Source organism: Physella acuta, unplaced genomic scaffold (genome assembly GCF_028476545.2).
Source record: "Physella acuta isolate Inbredline_101_S28 unplaced genomic scaffold, ASM2847654v3 ptg001924l, whole genome shotgun sequence".
Classification (NCBI taxonomy): Eukaryota; Metazoa; Mollusca; class Gastropoda; family Physidae; genus Physella; species Physella acuta.
Genome location: NW_026733429.1, coordinates 1 through 9,619, shown reverse-complemented (window position 1 = coordinate 9,619; position 9,619 = coordinate 1). Strand labels below are relative to the sequence as shown.

Here is a 9,619-nt window from a genome sequence, read left to right as displayed (position 1 = left end):
TGCCTCTGCTATTATATTATTGGCCACTTTAAGACACTCTCTTAACGATAAATACTTAACTAGCTAGCCGTACACTGGCCTTTATGAAAAACCTATCTGTAATGGACCATGACTTTTGTCTTAAATAAGCAGCATGCACCCGGCGTATAGGAAATATATTACAATTCAAATTAAAATGTCAATAGGCAAATAGTCTCGCCAATTAAAATAATATCCATTTTAAGATACTCTATTCAACGTTTGTTCTTAAAAAGACAAAAAAAAATGTTAATCATGTAAAATCGCGTGTGATATGTTCTTTTTTTTTAATATATCTGACACGGCGCTTGCAATGGCGAAATCTTCATAGACATTATCTCTTGGCTTACTACATCAGCAGCACTTTCAAATTTTAGTTCAACATAACCATACAGAGAAATCACGAGACGTTAGATAAAAATGTGCAAATATGCCATATTTATTATTTTTAATGCCATTTTCGTAACATCAATATTATAAGGAGCAAAGAGGACTAAGTCAAAGTCAAGTCAATATTATTTTACGTTAAAGTTATTTTATTCCTTGCCTATAAGGTCTCTGCTACTGCTTTAGTTTTGTTTTATATTATACAATACAATAAGGTTTATAGAAGAGCTTTCATAACAGAACCAGGCGCTCTTTATTTAACAGTGACAAACTTCCCACACGTGTCTGAGTGTTAAAAAAGTTATATTTATAGTTTATGAAGGTACGGTCAAAGGGAGGGGAGGGTGAGGCAGGTGGGCTGAAGTTAATGGGAACATGTTTGTAGAATCAGGTCAGTTTGTTCTATTCAGTATTACACTTTTCATCATCGGCTTGTGAGGACCGAAATATCTTTGCGAAAAATAATAATTCATTATGACATGTGTAGCCTATTTTCTTTCAATACTTTTTTTTTATTTAACACGTTTTTATTAACTCAGCTTCGCGTTTGTGTGTTTGTTGTTAAAATTGACATCGAAAATTAGCCCACTTCTGATTGTTCTATAGTTCTGAAATTTGGCATGCAGGCTACTTTCGCCTAACAATTTCAGATGCAATCATAAAAACTAGCAATTAGAGACCGTAATTAGCTTAATTTAATTACGCCCAAAGGACCATAAAATTGAGGACATGATTTCTAAAGATACCGACAAGACTGGAGGCTTATTGACACAGTTACTTCGGCCCCATTCGATGTGAGCGCGCTGGCCGTGATCGTATAGTGGTTAGTACTTCGCGTTGTGGCCGCGACAACCCAGGTTCGAATCCTGGTCCGCTCAAGATTTTTTTAGTCCGTGTATTTATAAACACTTAGTCAATTCATACTTAATCAAGTCATTAGATAAAGTAGAAATAAACTATATAAAAAACTTTTTAAAAACCACGTTTTTCATGTGTAGCAACGGACTAAAAAGGAGAAAATAAAATACTTAAAAAAACTTTTTAAAAAACCACGTTTTTCTTGTGGACTAAAAAGTAGAAAATAACTATTTACATACATTTGATGACAAATAACGTGGGTCGGGCAGATGGGTCGGGAAATTTGATGGTGAACGTACCCACGTTTTTTGTCATCAAATGTATGTAAATAGTTATTTTCTACTTTTTAGTCCACAAGAAAAACGTGGTTTTTTAAAAAGTTTTTTTTAAGTATTTTATTTCCATTCTCAGCACTGGTTCCTGCATTTTAATTCACTTTTGCCACATTTATTTACGGCGCACATTTTATATAGAAACATTAATTTTTAACATCAAATTAATCACACATTTTATAAAACCATACACAATACAAGCAATTATTTTGAATACTTTGACAAAGAACAGTTGTAAATATCTGTACAGCAGTTTTACATTGTAACCTTTCATCCCTCTCATATAACAGTTTCCATTGGTTGGCCATATGTAAACAAGTATTGTCATTGGTTGATTGGTGGGTCGCTCATTCACTGACAGAAGTTTCCATTGGTTGGCCATATGTAAACAATTATTGTCATTGGTTGATTGGTGGGTCGCTCATTCACTGGCAGAAGTTTTCATTGGATGGCCATACGTAAACAACTATTGTCATTGGTTGATTGGTGGGTCGCTCATTCACTGGCAGAAGTTTCCATTGGATGGCCATACGTAAACAACTATTGTCATTGGTTGATAGGCGGGTCGCTCATTCACTGATAGAAGTTTCCATTTGTTGGCCAGTCGGTCACGTAACTCCTCTCATGATAGCTATAAATTCCTTTTCATTGATGTCATCACCATCCCTATCAAACTCATCTATCGTGTCCTTAATTCTTCATCCGTCATGTTTTCTCCCAGCTCTCTCGCTACCCTCCTGAGATTCCGAAAACTAATTTTTCCTGAGGTGTCATCATCAAATAGTTTGAAAGCTTTGAGAATTTCTTCCTGTGAATCCCTGTCTAGCATCATGTCTGTCATAACTTCATTGAAATCATCAAAGGAAATCTTTCCTGCACCCTCTCTGTCATAGTCACGTAGAATATTCAGTCCATCTGCCTTCTTTACATCAAAGCCAAGCGCTCTCCTTGCAACCTCCTTTAGTTCATAGTAGGCTATGGCTCTGTCTTTATCTGTATCAAACAGATCAAAAATTATCTAATTTCTTGTTTCTGTTCTTCTAATAAGTATTATAATAATATACACATACAAATGCGAGATATAACGCTGTTTAAAAGGTAGTAATGGTTTGTCTTTAAAAATTCATATATTAAAGAGATTGGTTTAAGGAATATACTTGATACTAAAGATAATATTAAACACTTTATTATATAAAAAGTATAGACTAAAAAGCACAACATTGTTTTTTTGAACGATAAAATAATACAACAGAAAAATTATTTTTCTCTATAACTATTTAGTCATTGAATTTTGCTAAATCAGAATACTTGTGAAATTAAAATTTGAGTTATTTCAATCAACTTCGTTGCATTAAATATATGGGAAATAACACTTACACTAACGAATTGCTTCATAACTCAATATATCATTCGCAAAATTCTTAATGACAACCTGAATTATGCATTTGTGTGTGTTTTTGTCTTATTTCGTTCTTTTCCTTTAAGTATTTTTGTATTCGGTCTTTAATTAATTTCTTCTTCTGTGTGTTGTCAGACCCCGTCAGGCCTCGCGCATGTGTCAACTATGTCGGTAAAATACACTAAACTGACATCTATATATATAAAGCAAAGTGGTCAGGTGCCCGCTCGGGCACTTCCCGGCGCCGCAGGCGCGTCAAATTTGACACGATGGTGCCTTTGGGAGATAGAACACGAGGGTCGGTGGCGGTTGGCCGAAAAGTCGACGGAGAGGGGGTCAAAACTGACCTCGACTGACCGGCGCCTTATATGGGCTATATTAAGAAAAAAAAAATTCCTCCGACGACCCCCCTTGATATTTTGTGAGGTGGTAGGAGAACGCCTTGGGGGTGTCACAAAAAACTCGCCATGTCCGGGAAAAATCGGGAAATGGATCAAAACTGACCAGTCGTATTTCCCTATATAATCTTTGTATTTTATGGCAAAAACAGGGACATTTTAACACAATTTTTAGGTTACTTAACGTCTGTACATCATGCTAAGTTTTTGCATACACACTATAGATGACTAGGCCGTATGGAAAAACCGTTGGTCAGACTAAAAGCCCTCGACGAGGGCTAAAAGATGATCGTTAGCGAAATTCTCCTTATATGGGATATATATATATATTTAAAAAATTGACGAACGATCCCCTTAATATTATATGACGTCGTAGACCGACCCTGGAGGGTAACAAAAAAAACTTTATTCCCGTCGGAAACAGCCATTATAGTAGTTAAATATGTTCATATACCGTAATTTCTTATATAAGCATAGCAACTGTTTGTAAAAAAAAAAAAAGTAAACAGAGACATACGTCATACGTTCAGTTTTCAAGGGAGGTAGCGTTTTTAAAATTATTATTTTTCAAATTATTGTATACTATTTTAAACAGAAACAGAAAATGACGAAGTATAGAATTTGTTTTAGTACAAAATTAAGTTGTTAATTCAGTTACGTATCCTAATTAAAATAAATGTATTAATTTCAAAAGGCAATTTAATATAAACTATGAGATATACTGTTCATGGAACCTTTGTAGTTCTAATTCCATTTTAGTTATAGATTGCGTACTTTCCAATATTTGTCTGAGATTGGAATGTAAATGACAAACAAAAACATATTTTCCAAAGTTAGCATTACTGTTTAAATTAAAGCACTCCATCGCTAAATAATTAAGTATTCAAATTCTCAAATGTTTTTTTAAAAACCTAAGCGAAGCTAGGCAGTATGCCTAGTTACTTATAAGGTTAAGCTTGGCAGGGCATGCGCTAGAGGGAGTCGGTAATTTTATCGAAAGAGGTATGTTATTCGCAACCCAAACAGCTGACTGACTAAACATAGAAATGTGTATAGTATGCAGCCTTTAACCAAGCTATTTTGTGTCGCTAAAATCTTAGTCAAACTTTAAACATATAGTTACAGTAGTGTCATGATAACATGAAGATGTGTACTGTTAATACCACAATACCCCTTTCTAAATGAATGATAACTGGTTGAGTTCATGTCGGCGATCAACGCTACTAAGTTGATCATTGTAAATTTTAACTCAATAGACCCTATGTAGCATTTCATCTAGGCCGTTAGGAACTACCGTAGTAAACTAATACATTTCTTAGGCTCAGACATGTCATTTACAGAGTTAGTTTGTCTTGCCACCTAGTCCACTGAATGCTGTTGTTGTTACAATTCAGTAGCCCCCTACGTCAGGGGTCGTCATCATGCGGCTCGCGAACCGTATGCGGCTCATTTGATGACAATATGCGGCTCTTCAGCTCAATACACACATATTAATAATTCTTTTATTTTCAAAACTTATACAAATATTGTTCTTCAACATCAATATAATTAGAATATTAATTACTCCCTATTTCAATGTGCTTACAAATTATCCATTCCGAATTAAAACATTCAATTTCATGGTGTATATCACAAAGAAACTAAACGAGCTAAATGTAAACCCAGTCTAGATGTAGGCCTAGCTTGAAGAAGTGGATTGTTTCGAAAATAAAATACTTTTTTTTTAAACTGAAGACACGTAAAGCGGTAAATTACTTAATTTCGAAAAGATTAAAAACAATTTCACGGTGAAACCAATGCTACTATTAACATGAATTACTTCAGCATTACAATAAACAAAATGAAGGATGGATTTACTAAGAGATTTGAGCAATTCAAAACAAATGCAAGTATTCTGACGTTCATCGTAGATCTTCTCAGGACAAAAACAAACGAGTATAATTTTGAGCTATTTGGAATTGATGGTGGTTCGCTTCAAATTAAATTGCTAGATTTGAAAACCAAACATTTGTGGAGTGGTTAGTTCACGAAAATCAAGAGAAGTTTGGAGAGTTGGAGGTCCAGAAAAACATGCACGTTTCTCTGCACAAGTGGACAGTTCTAAAAGCAATGCCGCAAGTTGAGACATTAGTATGTGACGCATGAAATAATCTTGCAGGATGCTACAGTGAGGTGAATAAGTTTGCATTTGGAGTGCTGATGATCTTCGGGTCAACATATTTATGCGAGCAAGCTTTTTCTTGCATAAATATAATAAAAAGTAAAGAAGCCAACTAACAAATAAATATCTAGATCAACCGAAAGCAAGTTCTGAGCCAGGTTCAAACATACTTTTACAAGGCATGCAAGGCTAAACTATTGTAAATATTATTCAATAATTAAAGTTATATACTTTGATTACTGATTTTATTATTCTAACAGAGCTACCTAAAATACTTTAATATTTTTTGCAAAATATGTGTATGTTTTTATATTAATAAATACTATTTTAAATTTAAAGGTATTTATTTTAAATTATAAATATATATATATATATAATATATATATATATATATATATATATATATATATATATATATATATATATATATATATATATATACGCCGACATCTAGTTGTTTTATGTTCTGCTTATCAGCAATTCATAATTTGTTTGTGAATTCAACACTACCCACTCCCGCCCTCCGTCCACACCCGCCTTCCCGTCCAGTGAAAACAGCCATTTTCATTTACAGACACAGAAAAGATCGATCATAAATTATGTTGTATTTCTAATTATTTTAAGTGTATGTGCTAATTATTGCTGCTACTTAACATTGTTCTAGTTCTTCTAACTACTTTTAACTTTAGTAAATCTAGACGTCTTATTTTACTAGATTAACATAAACGGCCTGAGCCTACAGTGCATGTAAGGAAATGCACGTAGCCGATTCTGATAAATAGTACTGTTCTTATGTCTCTATCAATGTTTGCCTTTGGTTGTTAAGCTTGGGATTTCAACAAATTGTATAACGGAGAAAATATTATCCTCATATAATAATGGCTGATCATAAGTATTTGAATTTAAGCAAATTTGTTTGTACAAAATAGTAAAGGTTGCATTTATTTTAAGTAAAATAATAATATAATAATTTTGGATAACAAAGAGAGCAACTCTCAACAATTTTGCATAAAATGAATTATTAAATTTAGGAATTTTGTCATTTCTATAAACAATGTATGCAACATTTCAACCTCACTACATATCAAAACTCGTTGGGTATAGAGAGATACGTTGTCTCCCTTAATTGTTTTCAGCCCACGGAATGATTGATATTCGCTTTTTTCAGAACCCAGCATTTTTTTTACATTATTGTTAGGGGTCATCCATACATGACGTCACACTCGTCGGGGGGAGGGGTGGTCCGTAATTTTGTGACGATGTGTGATGAGGCGGAGGGGGAAGTGGGGGTCAGATTTTGCGACGTCACACTTTTGCATTATAAAAAAGCAATATTAGAAATCGAATTGTATACGTTATTTCGCGTTTTAGAAAACTGTTTTAATAAATTGTAACATGAATTGTCTAAAATTGATAGAGTTCAGACAAGATTTTAGAAAAATATCGATTTAAAAAATTCAACTGCGATTTTGAGGGGGGAGGGGGTGGGTTGTAGGCTGAGGTGTGACGTCATTTTAGGGGTCTTGCTTTTTTTGACGATGGGCAGAGGGGGAGGTAAAAATCGTCAAAAAAGTTTGAAGTCATTTATGGATGACCCCTTAATTAAATATTTTTAATAATAACAGTTCAAGGCGTGATATATTTGAATTCTCCCCAACCAATCATCATGCTGTAATTATGTTGCAAGGCAGATACTATTACTTAACACTTATGTAAGTTATACAGCTTTTACTGATTTCAATTGTATGATGCTTCGCTTGCAATGTTTTAAAACTTTTACAGACTAATTTAACTGTTAAAGAGTTTATTCTGCTATTTAAAAAAAAAAACAATACTGGAGAATAAAGTCTTTATCGGCTACTATTTTAATAACATTATGTTAGTCGTGATGTTGAAAAATATCGGAAAAGAATAAAATAAATGTATACAAGATTTTAACACCTATATAAATCACTTATTTTCCAATTCATCAAATAAAAAAAAAACTAATTTTTAACGTATTAACATAATGTAAAGTCTTCTCAACAAAGTAATTTAGGAAGTAATTAGTAATTATGATATTTTTTTTTCTTACAGCTAAATACATTGTAAAATCACATTTAGCTACAGAGGCTGATTCAGCAGCCTTTGTTGCAATATGATGCCATAGTTATCCAATTCGTTTTCTATCTCGTTAATTATTTACATTATATATTACATGATATATATCATACATAATAGACAGTTTTGGCAAAGTTTTAGAAGTTCATAATATTTTTGTTATAATTAAAATAAAAATTAATCTAAAAAAATATATTTAAAAAAAAAATTATTTTAAAATAATCACCTCCACGGTGATCAGCAAATCGACTGTCTTTCAAAAGTGCAATGGAACACAAGTTTATTCTATTTTTCATTTTAAGGGAGATTATTCTAAAGGTGTGCTACATTACAATGAACGTTAACAAAGATGCCCCTCAAGCTCAGAGACCCCCAATTTCATCTTGTTTATAAATCGGTAGTGTTCGCCCCTGATAAAAGATCAAATGTATGCATTCAAGAAAAAAATTCCTCTTGGTCCTCAACAGACTGACACAATGCTACAAAGTGCAGATGTTCATCTGACAGATTCTGAATTATCTTTCTTTTCTTCAAATTCTACTTCTTGCACAATGCAGACTGAATTAGATTAACCGCCCCTAACCACCCACACTCTCACTTACCGCCCCTAACCACCCGCACTCTCACTTACCGCCCTTACCACCCACACTCTCTCTACCGCCCCTAACCACCCACACTCTCACTTACCGCCCCTAACCATCCACACTCTCACTTACCGCCCCTAACCACCCACACTCTCATTTACCGCCCCTAACCACCCACACTCTCACTTACCGCCCCTAACCACCCACATTCTCACGTACCGCCCCTAACCACCCACACTCTCACTAACCGCCCCTTACCACCCACACTCTCACTTAACCCCCCTAACCACTCACACTCTCACTTACCGCCCTTAACCACCCACACTCTCACTTACCGCCCCTAACCACCCACACTCTCACGTACCGCCCCTAACCACCCAAACTCTCACTTACCGCCCCTAACCACCCACACTCTCACTTACCGCCCCTAACCACCCACACTCTCACGTACCGCCCCTAACCACCCACGCTCTCACTTACCGCCCCTAACCACCCACACTCTCACTTAACCCCCCTAACCACTCACACTCTCACTTACCGCCCTTAACCACCCACACTCTCACTTACCGCCCCTAACCACCCACACTCTCACTTACCGCCCCTAACCACCCACACTCTCACTTACCGCCCCTAACCACCCACACTCTCACTTACCGCCCCTAACCACCCACACTCTCACTTACCGCCCCTAACCACCCACACTCTCACTTACCGTCCCTAACCACCCACACTCTCACTTACTGCGTACTTGGCCAGACTCAGAACTGTGAAGCCCAATTTGGCCAACACAAAAGATGTATCTGAGGCTCCACCCATCTACACCCACATTGATGAAGCTACCATCCAATATTACGAGCCAAAGTTATCGACAGACACGTTGTCTGCTATATAGGTGGTATACCGCTAACTAAAATCAACCCCATTCCTAATTTCCACCAGTCACTTAGCATAACTTAGACATGGAATTAAATTAGCTCAATGTCAGACATTCTCTATCTAGTTAACCAATAGTGAAGCTAGTTTATGGTTTACTTAGATATTACTTTAATACACATATGTGACTGTTTTAGAAGTTGGGATACATAACTTGGCATGTTTATATTGCTTATACAATGTTAAATTATATCATGATGAAAAGACGTAATGGTGTCACAAAATAGAGAAGAATAACCTCACTGTTACAGTTATTTGCAACAGCCTTGTGTATGAAAGGTGTGTGTGTGGGACGGATCATTGCGCCTGAGTTTGTACACCGTGGTATTGTAGCGCGGGGCGGTATGTGTTGACCAGTATGTTGTACTGAGTGAACGAGGGTAACAAGGGAAGCGACTGGCCGAGTGACTGGTGTGTTGGAAGCGAGAGGACGGAGCTGTATAGCGGTT

At 35.6% G+C, this 9,619-nt stretch overlaps 1 pseudogene; it reads right to left on the bottom strand.

The window, feature by feature from the left end:
• Window positions 1-2,203: 2,203 nt before the first annotated feature.
• LOC131931238 (centrin-3-like) lies at window positions 2,204-9,053 on the bottom strand (annotated as a pseudogene).
• Between the last annotated feature and the right edge of the window lie 566 nt (window positions 9,054-9,619).